The sequence below is a fragment of the Lonchura striata genome, chromosome 15 (genome assembly GCF_046129695.1).
Source record: "Lonchura striata isolate bLonStr1 chromosome 15, bLonStr1.mat, whole genome shotgun sequence".
In the NCBI taxonomy this organism is placed as follows: domain Eukaryota; kingdom Metazoa; phylum Chordata; class Aves; order Passeriformes; family Estrildidae; genus Lonchura; species Lonchura striata.
In genome coordinates this window covers 4,772,583-4,784,678 of record NC_134617.1, presented here as the reverse complement: position 1 = coordinate 4,784,678, position 12,096 = coordinate 4,772,583, and the positions used below count along the sequence as shown (strand labels likewise).

The window sequence follows — 12,096 nt, the reverse complement described above, 5'->3', positions numbered from 1 at the left end:
GGAGGTGCAAGAAACATCTTGGCAGCTCTGTGATGGGCTCTGCTGTGAGAGGGAAACCAGGTGGACACTGACCATCAGGTCAGGAGTGACCTCCTGAATGTGAAGGGGTTTTTCTGCAAAGCTTTGGGCAACACAAATGGCATTTTTTAAAAAATTATATTTTTCTTTTTTTTTTTTTCCCTTGCATGGTTCAGAGCCAACACAAATTATAGCTCATGAGGGTTTCCATGCATTTATCTTTTACTTTATTGCTGACTAGGATGGTCCCTGGCCTGGCTCCCTGCATTATTGTGTGGTACACATCACCAGAGCATGGAGGAAGCACACTGCCTTCACACTGGAGCATCTACACTTTGCTGCTCCCTGGAAACCTGGCCATTGATTTAATTTCATTAAGTTGCCCCATCTCAGTTATATCATGAGAGATGGGAATTGTGCACACTCACTGCATTTTGTCATGAATAAAGTTGTTTTCACCTCCACATCCACACCTCCCATTACTTCTTCTTCACAATGCTACTTACTCTCTGGCAAACTGTACTGAACAGGAACATTCACACCCCCCCTTCCCCAGCCTGAGCCCAGACCCTGTGCTCAGGTTGCTGTGATGATCTGGTCCTATTGCTGTTACTGCCTCTACCCAGCTGATGCTCTGGTTAATGCACAAAAATGTAGCACTGATATTCTTTAGTGACTATTCTATGTTACAATTTACAAGTAGAAATGAAAAAGTAATTGTAGCTGTGGTCTCCAGAGATAAAATCCCTTAAAAGCAGTAGAATTAGGTCTTACTGCTGCATCAGCCATTCCTGTGGGCACTCAGCAGCCATTTCAGTTGGCAGTCTGATTTTTCATGGTTGGCCTGGAAGAGGACAGGAACTGCAGGTCCACTTTTGTCCTTCTTGTCGGAGTTCAAGAGAGGCCAGGAAGTCTGCAAGCGTGTACAACAATCACAGGGCTGAGCTTTGCCACCCTGGCTCCTGTTGTGGGTGTCCCCCAAGGTGTTGTGGAGCCTTCAGGGGTGTGTGGAACATAAGAGGTCCAGTAAAGTAATTAGTGCTAAACAAAGCAAATTTATTTGATTGTTCTGATCTGTGTGTCTATGCATGCCGTGTGGACTTAACAAAACAGGAAAAAAACCCATTATGTACATTTGTGTGTGTGTATATATATATCTGTATAAAAGGCACTGTGATGCTAACTTCCAGTATGTACAGTTTCATGTGCTGGTTGCTGAAATCTTCCTTCTTGCATGCCCAAAATGTGTTTTCCAGATAGGTGTAACCTGTTTGTGGGTTCAGGGTTTCTTATGAAGGTCTAATGGGATTTTGTGGTACTTTGAACTGCTACGGGCTTTCTCCTGTGAGGGAAACCTGTTGTATATCTGGTGTTTTTTCCCTTTGCTTTTTATAAAATTCCTAGGCAAAGTCAGAGTATCTTCATGGCTTCGGAGTTAATCTTAGAAGAGCATCTCTGGGTGTGGTTTAAGGATGGATATATCTGACATAGGGAGCTCAGATCCTGCTCTCTCCTCAGTCCTCACCTGTTTTGTGCTCCTGTGCCTATTTTCCTTCACAGGCTGTATTATGTGGATGGTGATAGGATGATCCTTTGAGTGTTTCCCATCTGCCAGGGCTTGGGGATGAGCATTTGCACTTCCCAGTGCTGCTGTGAGGTTTCTGCTGGTGGGTGCCTCCATCGCCGTCTCTCACCTGGTGTCTGCAGCGAGGCCCCACATCCCTGCTCAGTGCCAGGGTCTGACCTCCTGGAAACTCTGAGCATCTCTAGCAGTGGCAGCGGGCTAGAAAATGTGGTGATGCTGAGCCCCCTGCACCCAGAAAACCCCAGGACATTTCCTAGTCTCTGACAATTGCGTTGGAGGCAGAACTTTGGGAACTGCAGCGTGTTGGGCTGGCAGTCACGACTTCCCATCTGCTGTGAGCTCCAAAGCTTTGAATTTCTTGAGTAAGAGCCATTTTATCGTGCAGAGTATTAAGACTGAGGTGATGTCTCTGCTTTTAATATGAAAGTCCTGTTATTCTTCAGAAATGCCATAATGAATTAAAATATTCCCTATGGAGAAGTGCATTACTTACTTTTGTGTTACAATATTGGACTGGAATAAAAAGCAGCCGGGCTGTCATTCATTTCCTGGTCTAGGGACACTATGAAAGTACTGTAAAGCAAGAATAGCTGTGCACCACATTTCTTGAATTCAGTGATTGCCCTCTGAAAGTGCCACACATGATGGATTGTCACAGACTCTCTGTCCTGCCTTGACATTTCATTCCTATCCAATGTTGTCTTGTGTTCTGCTCTGAATCTGCCAGACAACTGACCCTAGAATTTAATGCCACACCTTCTTCTCTTTTCTTTTTCTGAGCAGCATCCTCTGCAGCTGAGGCTCTGAAATACTGGAGGACACTGCATCTTCCTCAGGGACACGGGCAAGGGAGAGCTGGAGCCTCTGCGGGGCTCGGAAGGGAATTGTGGTTGGTGGTCGCCTGAGGAACTTGCCTTCACCCCAATGTTGCTCTGAAACGAGTCGTGTCCAACAGTCAGGTTTGGTAAGGTATGTATTTTTTCCCCTGCTCTTGTATTTTTGCTCTTTTCTGAGTATCTACATGTGGGGAAAACAGAGCGTTAGCAGCCTTTGAGTTTATTGCTGTATTCGTGCCATGCTCATACTGTGTCTGTAAATAAGCTTTGCTCTCCCTGAATTTAGAAAGCGTTCACCAGGAGTGAAGTGTTTTTATTGTCTTGGGCTTGAGGGGGTGTCTGTTCATGTGAAGTTCTTTATTAAACGAAATGCTTGCTGATGGTTGTGTGTTGCTTCTGGTGATGGATCCTTGGTGATAGGAATCCATGTTTTGAAAATCCCACTTGTTGTGTTTCACTAATTACTATAATTCTGAGGGTCAGAGTTGGGGAATATAAAAGGAAAATAAGTAGCCCATTTATAATTAGCCCTGTGCTTTTCTTTGTGCTCTGTATATTCTCACTGTGTGCAAAGGATGGAAATACCACTACTAATTTCCTGTATAATTGTATTCCCCCTTTGCTGTGTAGCACTTAAAATTTTTGCCTGTGTGAGTGTTCCCATACCCACACAGATGTTGCCCTGGCTATGCTGGAACTATAGCAAAGCAATATGCAACCATTTTCTAACAAGAAACTGAAGGCCAGGACATATTGTTGATGAAGATCATGCTAGATGAGATTTTAAGGTAATAGAGTCTCTGATTCTATGGCTTCTTTTGCCTAGATCAAGTTATTTCTGTGAAGGCAAAGTTTTCTGAGTCAAAAAAAAAAAAAAAAAAAAAGGGCAAGGAAAAGATTTAAAGCAATAGTTCCCAGATCTCAGTAGAGTGGTATCAGATGATATTATCCTTTTTCATTTAGCACATGGGTATTGACTTCCTTCATATGACTGAACCAGCACTATAATCTTGTTGAGAAAAGTACAGTAGCAATATAACACCTGTGCTTGGTGTTAGTGGAGGAGCAGGGGAAAAGAAGTCAAGACTTCTTAAAAGCCTCTAAAATAAATAGCAATGCAGGTGAGTGTGCATGCTTCTCCTGTGTTTGATCTGGTTGCACTTGTCATGTTAGCACTGGAAATTGTGGGCTCTAACTCTGGTGCTCCAGCAGAGCTCTGCCAGTGTCTGGCAATTGCAAGGAAAAGTTGGTTGGAATAGCTTAAATTGGGTGCTTAACTTTTAAATGTTGAGGGTCAAGAAAGGTCTGTTCCAACCACAGCATATGCTGTTAATTTGTGCAGGAATTTCAAGCAAACAACACGGTTGCCAGGGCAAGGTTCCCATCATTACAGCACAGCACAGCTCTGCTTGTCTGCCTGCTCTGGATTCTGGAAGAAGAGCTTGTTAGACATTGCTCCTGCCTTTATTATCCTCTTCACTCCTGTTTATTTCCAAGCTACTGCTCTTGTGATTATAACACTTAAAGGGAAGGTTGTAGGAGAGGTATTTCGTAATCAAGAGAGCTTCTGCACTCTCGCAGAGAAAAATTTGGCACTGTTAGAATATAGAAATCACAGCAGTTTTGTTTATTCCTTGTTTGGGTTTGAGATTTTTGAGTTGAAATATGTAAATCTTCTGTGCAATGAGTTTTGCTGGGTACCCAGGGTGTCCCAGGGCATGTGAGGATCTGCTCCAGAGGTGTTGGTTGGTGGTGGTGCTGCTCCTTCCTTGGGTGGGGGCAGTAAATGAGCTCTCCTGTCATTCCTGAGCCAATCCAAGTCTCACTGTAAGGTCCATGATTTGTGTGAAACTATTATTAAGGCATAAATAATAGTCTAGGTTGGACTTCATACTTCTGCATTTTACTTTGTGACCATCAGATCTAAAACTTGGTTCTTGTTTAAATCTCACACTTCTGGAAACTTCTTTAAGAAGAACATTGTACTTTGAGAAGGTTGTGCTAAACTATAAAGATTTGGCCAAACTCTCGTTGCTCAGTTGAGTAGATGAGGTCTTTCCTTATTGATTCTCTTCATCTCAGGTGACTACCAGACTACTTGAATTCCATCAACTTATCTGTTCCCACAGCGCCCTTGTAAGGCAGAAGTGCTGCTTATCCCCACTTTGTAAATGGTGAATAAGGAACAGAATCACTTCTAGGTCACTTTTAAGTGGCAAACATCTGTCCCTGATTTTCAGGCACTCTTAGTGCACAAACTGCATCCCACCCCCACAGCTGGGGGCACACAGCCCTGGCTGAGCACAAGGTTTAGTTATGGATCTTTCTGAGGTCACTGCTCGCACCTAATCCAGTTTCTTCCATGTGTCCCGCTCTCCCAAGTAGAGAGGGTTTTAAATTAAGTGATTACAGTAACACTTAATGACATCAGGACTCAACGTTTCCCTCCCTATCTCTACTGAAAACTGAAACATCTGTTCAAATTATGTGAGCTGAATTCATTCATCTTCTCAGCAGAGTGTTTGCTCACGTGAGACGAGCAGATTTCCCTTTTAGCAACATTTATGAAATTGTGCTGATGGTAATTTTATTGCATGAGGAATTAGTTTAAATGGATCTGCAGATAATGTGTGGAGAAGTAGTTTTTTTCTGAAATTGCTCATTTTTGGATTAGTAGAATCTGGTTAGTAAAATAGTCTGTTTGGCTGAAAAGGCACTTTTAATAAATATGTAAGAGAAATTTTTAAGTAGCCATTCAACACAGTTAATAAATTTTATCTTGCAAGTAGAATTGAAAAAAAGCCTGTTCATTTAATGTGTTTTATGGCTCTCATAGCAATTAATTGTCTTCATTACATGAACATAAATCCTTTATATAATTCACCTTTTTCAGATTAATTGCTATGGAAGTTTTCCCTTTGCTTTGTTTAGACTAGTAATATTATTTTTCATTTCTGAAAGTTGAATTTCAACATCACATTTTTTTACCTTTTCCAGATGTTCTGTAAATCAGTTCCAGTTAAAAAAAAATCTCTTTGTGCCCCAGGCCAGTGCAGGGGTGGTGTTGCAGCTGTGATGCTCTGATCAGGTGAAGCAGAGACTGCAAGCCCTGCTTGACCTGCAGCAGAGCAGTGGGCAGGTCTCCCTCTCTCATTCAATGCATTATGTGGTCTGATGAAAACTTACTCTTTCTTTCTTCAAATTTTTCTTGTTTCTTATACTATTTTATTTCTTAAATCAGGAAAAAAACCTCTGATATTATATGCTTGTGGGTTTGGCTCTCACAGTAAGACCCTAAAGCAACTTTCCAGTGTCTTTGCTGAGGGGTACGGGTGGCTGTGTCTGAAAATTTGTCAGTAAAATTGTCCTCCAACATTATATTGGGAAAATTTTAGTTGGAGCATCACGGGATTGCTGCTTGAATTCCCAAAATTAAATTAAGAGCTGTATTTTGATTAAAGCCTTTATTCCCCTAGATAGAATTTTGCACACCAAACAGGACAAGAGGACAGCATGCAGGATCGTGTTTTACATTATGTTTTTTATCAGGGAGCAGGCTGAGCTTGTTTGCATGAGTAACATTTATGCAAATGTTTTCTAATGTTGCTCTGGACTGTTTTGCCAGGGTGAGGAAATAAAACAGCTATTGTATTTGCAAGTTTTTGTTGCAAGATCAGCAGGCTGGCTGTTAAGGTATCAATTCCCTTGATGACGCCACTTCTGCAGCCCCATTCACTCAGCTTCTCCTCACAGGGCTTTTATTGAATCCATCAACCTGACACATATCAAAGCACAATTTCTGATAACAAATATCTTGTTGTAAAATGAATTAAAGAGGTGATAGCAGCGGCAGAACCAAGTTGAATTTCTGAAAGAAAATAAGAAACTCCAATACTAACATGAGATTCTTAAGATACCGATCACAGAACAGAAATATAATAGTGCTTTACCTGTTCTCCTGAAGTACTGAAAAGTCAGTGGGTCTGTCTGAAGCCATTCAAATGGCCTTGCTCCAGCTTGTGGCTCTGCCTTCTGCCCTCTGGTGTTTGTAGTGGTGCTTCAGAGAGCGTGATGAAGCTGGGGTTTGTTTTCTTCTGGAGACCTTTCCCCTGCGAGGAGCAGCAGCCTCCTTGTAATTACTCTGTACTCCAGTCTGAAGAGACCTGGAGGCTGAGGAGTGGAATTGCTGGCTCTGAGTGCTGCACACATTCTTTCTCTCAGAAGTCAGAGCAGTTTGGAGCCTCTTGTCCTCTGCAGAGCTGCTGCTTGGCAGCCCCTGTCTTAGGCAGAGTCCAGCCAGGGTGGAAAAGGGCCTATATTTCTTTGGGCTGCAGATGTTTTGAAATTAGCTGGCTCAAAACCTTTGAGAACAGATTTTCTCTGTCTTCTTGCAACTTTCTCCTATCTGTTTTGATCTCTTCATCCTGCTTTTCTGTTCCCTTTGGTTTTGCATCTCTCAGAGGACAAGCAGCTTCTGGCAGGGCTGCCTTTGCACTGGTACTGCTCTCACTCTGCCCAGGCTCCCTTACCTCTGATTTTTGGCTAGCATGCCCTGCAAGATACTAATAATAATCGTGCTTTTTGCTCTGTGGCAGGCCTGCTTTCTGGCTAAGTATCCACTGACAGTTTGCAGCCTAGCAGAGAGGAAGAGGAGGGCAGCCAACAGTTGATGTGGAAAATTAATTACGAGCTGCCATCCTCCTGCCATATAGTTAAGGCAGTTCTGCATTGCAAGCTTTGCATCCAGCTGTGCATTTCCTCCCTCCAATAGTGGGAATGCTGCCAGAACAAAGCTTAGTGGAGAATGTCTCTTATGGGATTGATCACTCAGGATGCTCGGGAGCCTTTACTGCTCTGCTTTCAGCTGTGACACCATCCAAGGAGTAGTTTTTTACCTTTTGTTGGAGGCATGTTTAGCTTAATTGTGCATCCAAGTTGATAAAAGATTTGTGTATTTGGTGGGGAAGTCACCCATGTCCCTCTGCAGTCTGGGAGCAGCATTTTTGTATTCCAGTGTAGAGGTGTCCTGGTAACATTCAGGTTTAGAGGAGCTGCAGCTTTTTATATTTTCATCCCTCAGGATGACATATTTACTTCATAATGATCCTCAAAATCTGGCCTGGTCCATGGAAGGGGGGAGTGTGACAGGCACCAGGCAACTCTGGGAACATAATTACCCAAAGGAGCAGCTCTGTCCCTGGACAGTTTATGTTTTAATGATCACAGGGGCATCTGCTGGAAGCCCCAGCACCGTGGGCAGCTCAGGAGCTGTTCTGGTCTCACAATTGAGGACTGGCTCCCACTGCCTTGAGCTGAGCACTGCAGAGCCAGCACAGCCCAGTCTAAGTGCCAGAGATGCCCTTCCTTAGGGAGCCCTATAAGATATATGAAAGAGTCTGGAAAAGGGAGGGTTTTGGATAGCCCTGACAAATTTTAAGTGGCTATTTGGGGCTGAGCTAAAGAAATGAGCACTTAGTGTAACTTTCCTCGAGGAAGCCTTTGTTTAGTTCAGAGGGTATTTAAGGGTGTGATGGAAACAGCCTTGCAAAGCCACAGCATTAACAAGTGTGAGGGGTTATGGAGATACTTTTCTCTACAATTGTCTCCTCAGACAAAAAAAAAAACCCTTTTGGCTGCTCAGGTTTTTAGTTAAGGTACCAGTAGTCTCCACTTTGTACATTTTTATTACAAAATTCATTGTTGCAGTTGCTGACTGATTTAATGGTTAACTGAGGGGTGATCTCTAAGAAATACCAAGGATTTTGTGAAGGGTCAAATTGCTGCCTGGTGGAAGTCACTGACTCAAATCATGATGGTGTGAGCCTCATCTTCTTCTTGAGCTCTGCCTCCTGATTGACATAAATTCTACTTTCTTTCTAGTGCTGTCATGCTGATTTTTTGCAGCCAGGGGACTGTATTTGGAAGCACATTGCACAGGTTTAGATGTGCTGCAAATAATTGTGAATGCCTAATGAAGGGAAGCTAAAACATACTGAAAATATTTGGAAATACGAGGGAATGTGTGCAGCCAAGCGTTAGTTGTGAATGGAGAGTTCTTGCTGGCATCGTTTAATGAGAACTTTCCAGCTCCTCATTTCTGTGGTGAATATGTAGATAACAGCAAAACCAAAAAAGCAGAGTTGCTGTAGGCGAATGGAAGGAGCCTTTCACCTCTGGGGTAGAAGGGACAATGAAGTGAGCAGCATTTGGCTGACACCCCCTCAGTCTTTGCCTTCCAGTTACTGGGAAGGGGCCAGCAGAGACCCCACAGCACTGGCCTCCTCTAAACAAAGTTGTGTCTTATTCCTTCACAACACCAGATACCATCTGTTTTTTACTCCTGGCTGTCCAGGAAAAAAAAAAAAACAGGGAGAATTTATTTTAATTTTTTTTTTTATTTTAATTTTTTTTTTTTTTTAAATTTTCATCTCTCTCTCTCTGTTAGCTGGGGTAGGGTAGTTCCATTTATATCTGTCCAGACAAGCTTGGTGCCTTTGACCGAGTGGCCAGATATCTTTTTGTCCACCTCAGGCAGTGGTCCCTGATCTTTGTGGAGATTTCTCTCTTCCTTCCCTCCCAGTGCTGCTGTGCTTTCCAGTCCCAATGCCATGTGAGAAGGAACACTTCAGTTTTATGTTAGATGTTGTATAAAGGCTTGGGCTTGAGCAACCATCAAATTGATGTGCACTCAAGCTGTGTTGTGATGCCATCACCCACGTGTGTGGAGAAGCTGAAAATCAAAGCATTCTGAATAAAAAAGCACCATGAAGGTTAGGACTGTGCCATTTCCTTGGCAGTCCTTGTGCCTCTGTCAGGTACTGCAGGTTCTCAGCTTCTCTCCTTCTGCTCTGGTGGGTCTGCACCAGCATGCTAGAAATGTAAATATAATAAAAAGGAAGAGGAAATACAAATATAATAAAGATAATTCATGAGTTTTCTACAAACTCTTTTGCATTTTATGTTAGATTGGGTGGGAGAGGTGGCACCATTAGGTAACACCTCCTAAAGTGTCCTTGAGTTTATGTCTAAAGTCAGGAGGTTGTGAGTCCTTCTCTGCACTGCTGTGCTGCCCCCAGGGATGACACCAAAGCACAGAGGATCACTGCAAGTTTCCCCTTGGAATGCTCTTTAAAGGGGGCAAAACAACAACAATAAAAAGTCTTTCTCCTGGGGAAGGCTTGTTGGCACCTGTCCTTGGCTCAGGAGCACGGGCACAAGGGGGTGGGCAGCCCTGCTCTCTGCTTGCTTTCTGTCTGGGAGGAATTTCTAGTTGTTAATGATTAATTCAAACATTTCTTGTCATGAGTACAGTCTGCAGAGAGTGATAAATCTGTGGTGGGTTAGAGGTGGAGGTTGCTCAGTGCTGACAATTAGTTTGAGCCACAGGCTTTGCTTTCATTGGCATTTTCACAGAATTAACCTGGACCTTGTCAATTAAAATCCAGACACATTTTGATGAGGGACATCTTCTTCTAATGATAATTGTAATAATACCACTTTTCTTCATTTAAAACCTGTCAGGCAGGCCATGTTTCCTGGAAAATAACTGCCCAGTTTTCACATTGCCTAAATAACTAGGAAGTATCTTTCAGGTTTTTTTGAGCTGACACTTCATCACCAATAACTAAAAGCATATGAGGCCAGAGCTGTTAATCTTGGAACACTTACCAACTTCAGTCAAGGTAATTTGACTTTATCTGCTAAAATAAGCAGGTTTATTAGCCTTCACTTTGGAGGCTAATAAACATTTGATAATTGCCTTAAGTCGTTGATGGGGATTTATCCTATTTAGGTCTTCTATTTGACAGTGTAGCTCCAGAGCATGTCCTAGGCAGTGATCCATTTCTGCAGCTCATGTGTTCATTAGGTGAAGGAGGAAAGGTTGATTAGGGAACTTGTCTGAGTTGCACAAGAAGTCTGCAGTAGAAGTAACCCTGGAAATCCTCTGCCCTTGTATAGTAACTGCAGTGGTTTTTTATGTGTCTGTAAATACATTTAGAATCTCTTTCACACCACAAAAATGACTATTTAATAGTTGCAATAGGATGATATATCAGGTTTCAATTAGAAACCCATTGTGGTTTTATTTTAGCATAGCATGAAAAATAAAAAAAGTGAAAATCATGTTTAGTTTTGCATGGAGAAATGCTTTTCATTTATCTGAATAGGGGTTCATAAAATTCTTCACAAATAGCCAGAGTAGGGAAACAGAAATCAAGTAGAACTATCTAGTCCTTGCAGTGTGTCTGATCTGAGCTTGTCCATGTGGGTGGAAAATGCTGCACTTCTTTATTAAAACTTGCTTCTCCTTCTTTAAGAGGTGTAGAAAAGGGAACTCTGATTAATTATGAGCACCTCTAGGTGATGCCATATTATAAATAACAATAACCCTCCTTATTTCTGTAGCAGCTGGAAAAATGCCATCAGTTGTTTGTAACAAAACTCCTGTGTTTGTTTTGTTGTTTATTCAAAATTCTGGGCATAGCATGGACTCTGAGTAGGAGATCCAGGCACAAAACACTGCACTGAAGAAAGACTGAGGAATGATAACTGAGGACTAAATGGACATGGCCTGCTGTGCCTGTATTCTAGAAGTTTATAGTTGTGCTTTCAGTCAATGCAAAGTGTAATTCACCTCCTCTGTGGCAGAGCTTTTCTTTTCCCTTTGCAGTAGGAACTGGCAAGCCTGTAATCTGCATTCTGGTGCATATGGAAATCACATTTGCAGCAGCATAGCTTGAAGGCTGTAAATATTATCAGATATTTTTCCGGTGAGCCTTCATCAACTGAGCTGTGTATCTCATTGCTCTCATTTTTTTAAGAGTGCATTAGGGGTGATCAATAAAACCTGACCTACCTTTGCAAGTTAAATAGGCCTGATTTTAAATGGCCAGACTTAAAGAGATTAAGATTTGCTAAGTGTGATTTAAAGTGCAAGCAAGGTCCATTTACATGCCATTTCTTTTCCACTTTTGAGGTTTGAATATCAGTGGAAAATGGGTCATGTTGGACATTAAAACATGGAAGTGGAAGCTGATGCCTTGCTGAGCATGTCTTTATGTAGGGACTACCTTCCTACCCTGCACTTCACTGTCTCACTGTGTCTTACTGAAAACATTAAGTAATTCCTAGCTGTGGGACACACCTGACTGCAGAGCGAAGGCTCCGTGAGCTCGGACTATAAACAGTATTTCTTGTTTGGTACTTTTGATTTCTGGGAGATGACCAAGGAGAAAAAAAATTGTGCAGGAAACAAACAAACATATACAACATAATAAAAATATATATCTGCTGTTTAACCCTTGGAGTACAGTGTGGAAGTGGAGGCTGGAAGAGCAGCACTTCCCAGCAATGCAGGTCTGGCTGGGCATGAGGAAGGGGTGGATTGGTGCTGTAGAGCTTGTACTTCCCCACCTCATTAGTTTTAAGCATTTAAGAACATGAAAGCCATGTGGAATGGTCTTGTGTCATGAAAGACAGGTTTGGTTATACAAATGAAATATTTCATTGCCTTAAAGTTAGTCAGAAAGGTGTTGTAATTAGCAGGTCACTGAGTCAAACATGCTAAAATAAAACCCCTGGCAGAAATGCTGTGTCCTGCAGACATTACCTTTGTTACAAAGAACTGCTTGAGAACATTTTAAATATTTTTGTGGC

General features: G+C 42.2%; 1 protein-coding gene across 8 annotated transcripts in view; it reads left to right on the top strand.

The window, feature by feature from the left end:
• SGCD (sarcoglycan delta) overlaps positions 1-12,096 on the top strand; it is a 315,949-nt gene that overhangs the window by 115,342 nt on the left and 188,511 nt on the right. For 7 of the 8 annotated variants that reach the window (XM_021552248.2, XM_077786667.1, XM_077786666.1 and 4 more), the window contains one exon: positions 2,387-2,572. The gene's annotated coding sequence lies outside the window, so the exon portion shown is untranslated. Of the gene's footprint in view, positions 1-2,383; positions 2,573-12,096 lie in introns of all 8 variants that reach the window. The other variant, XM_077786663.1, reaches the window with a different exon arrangement.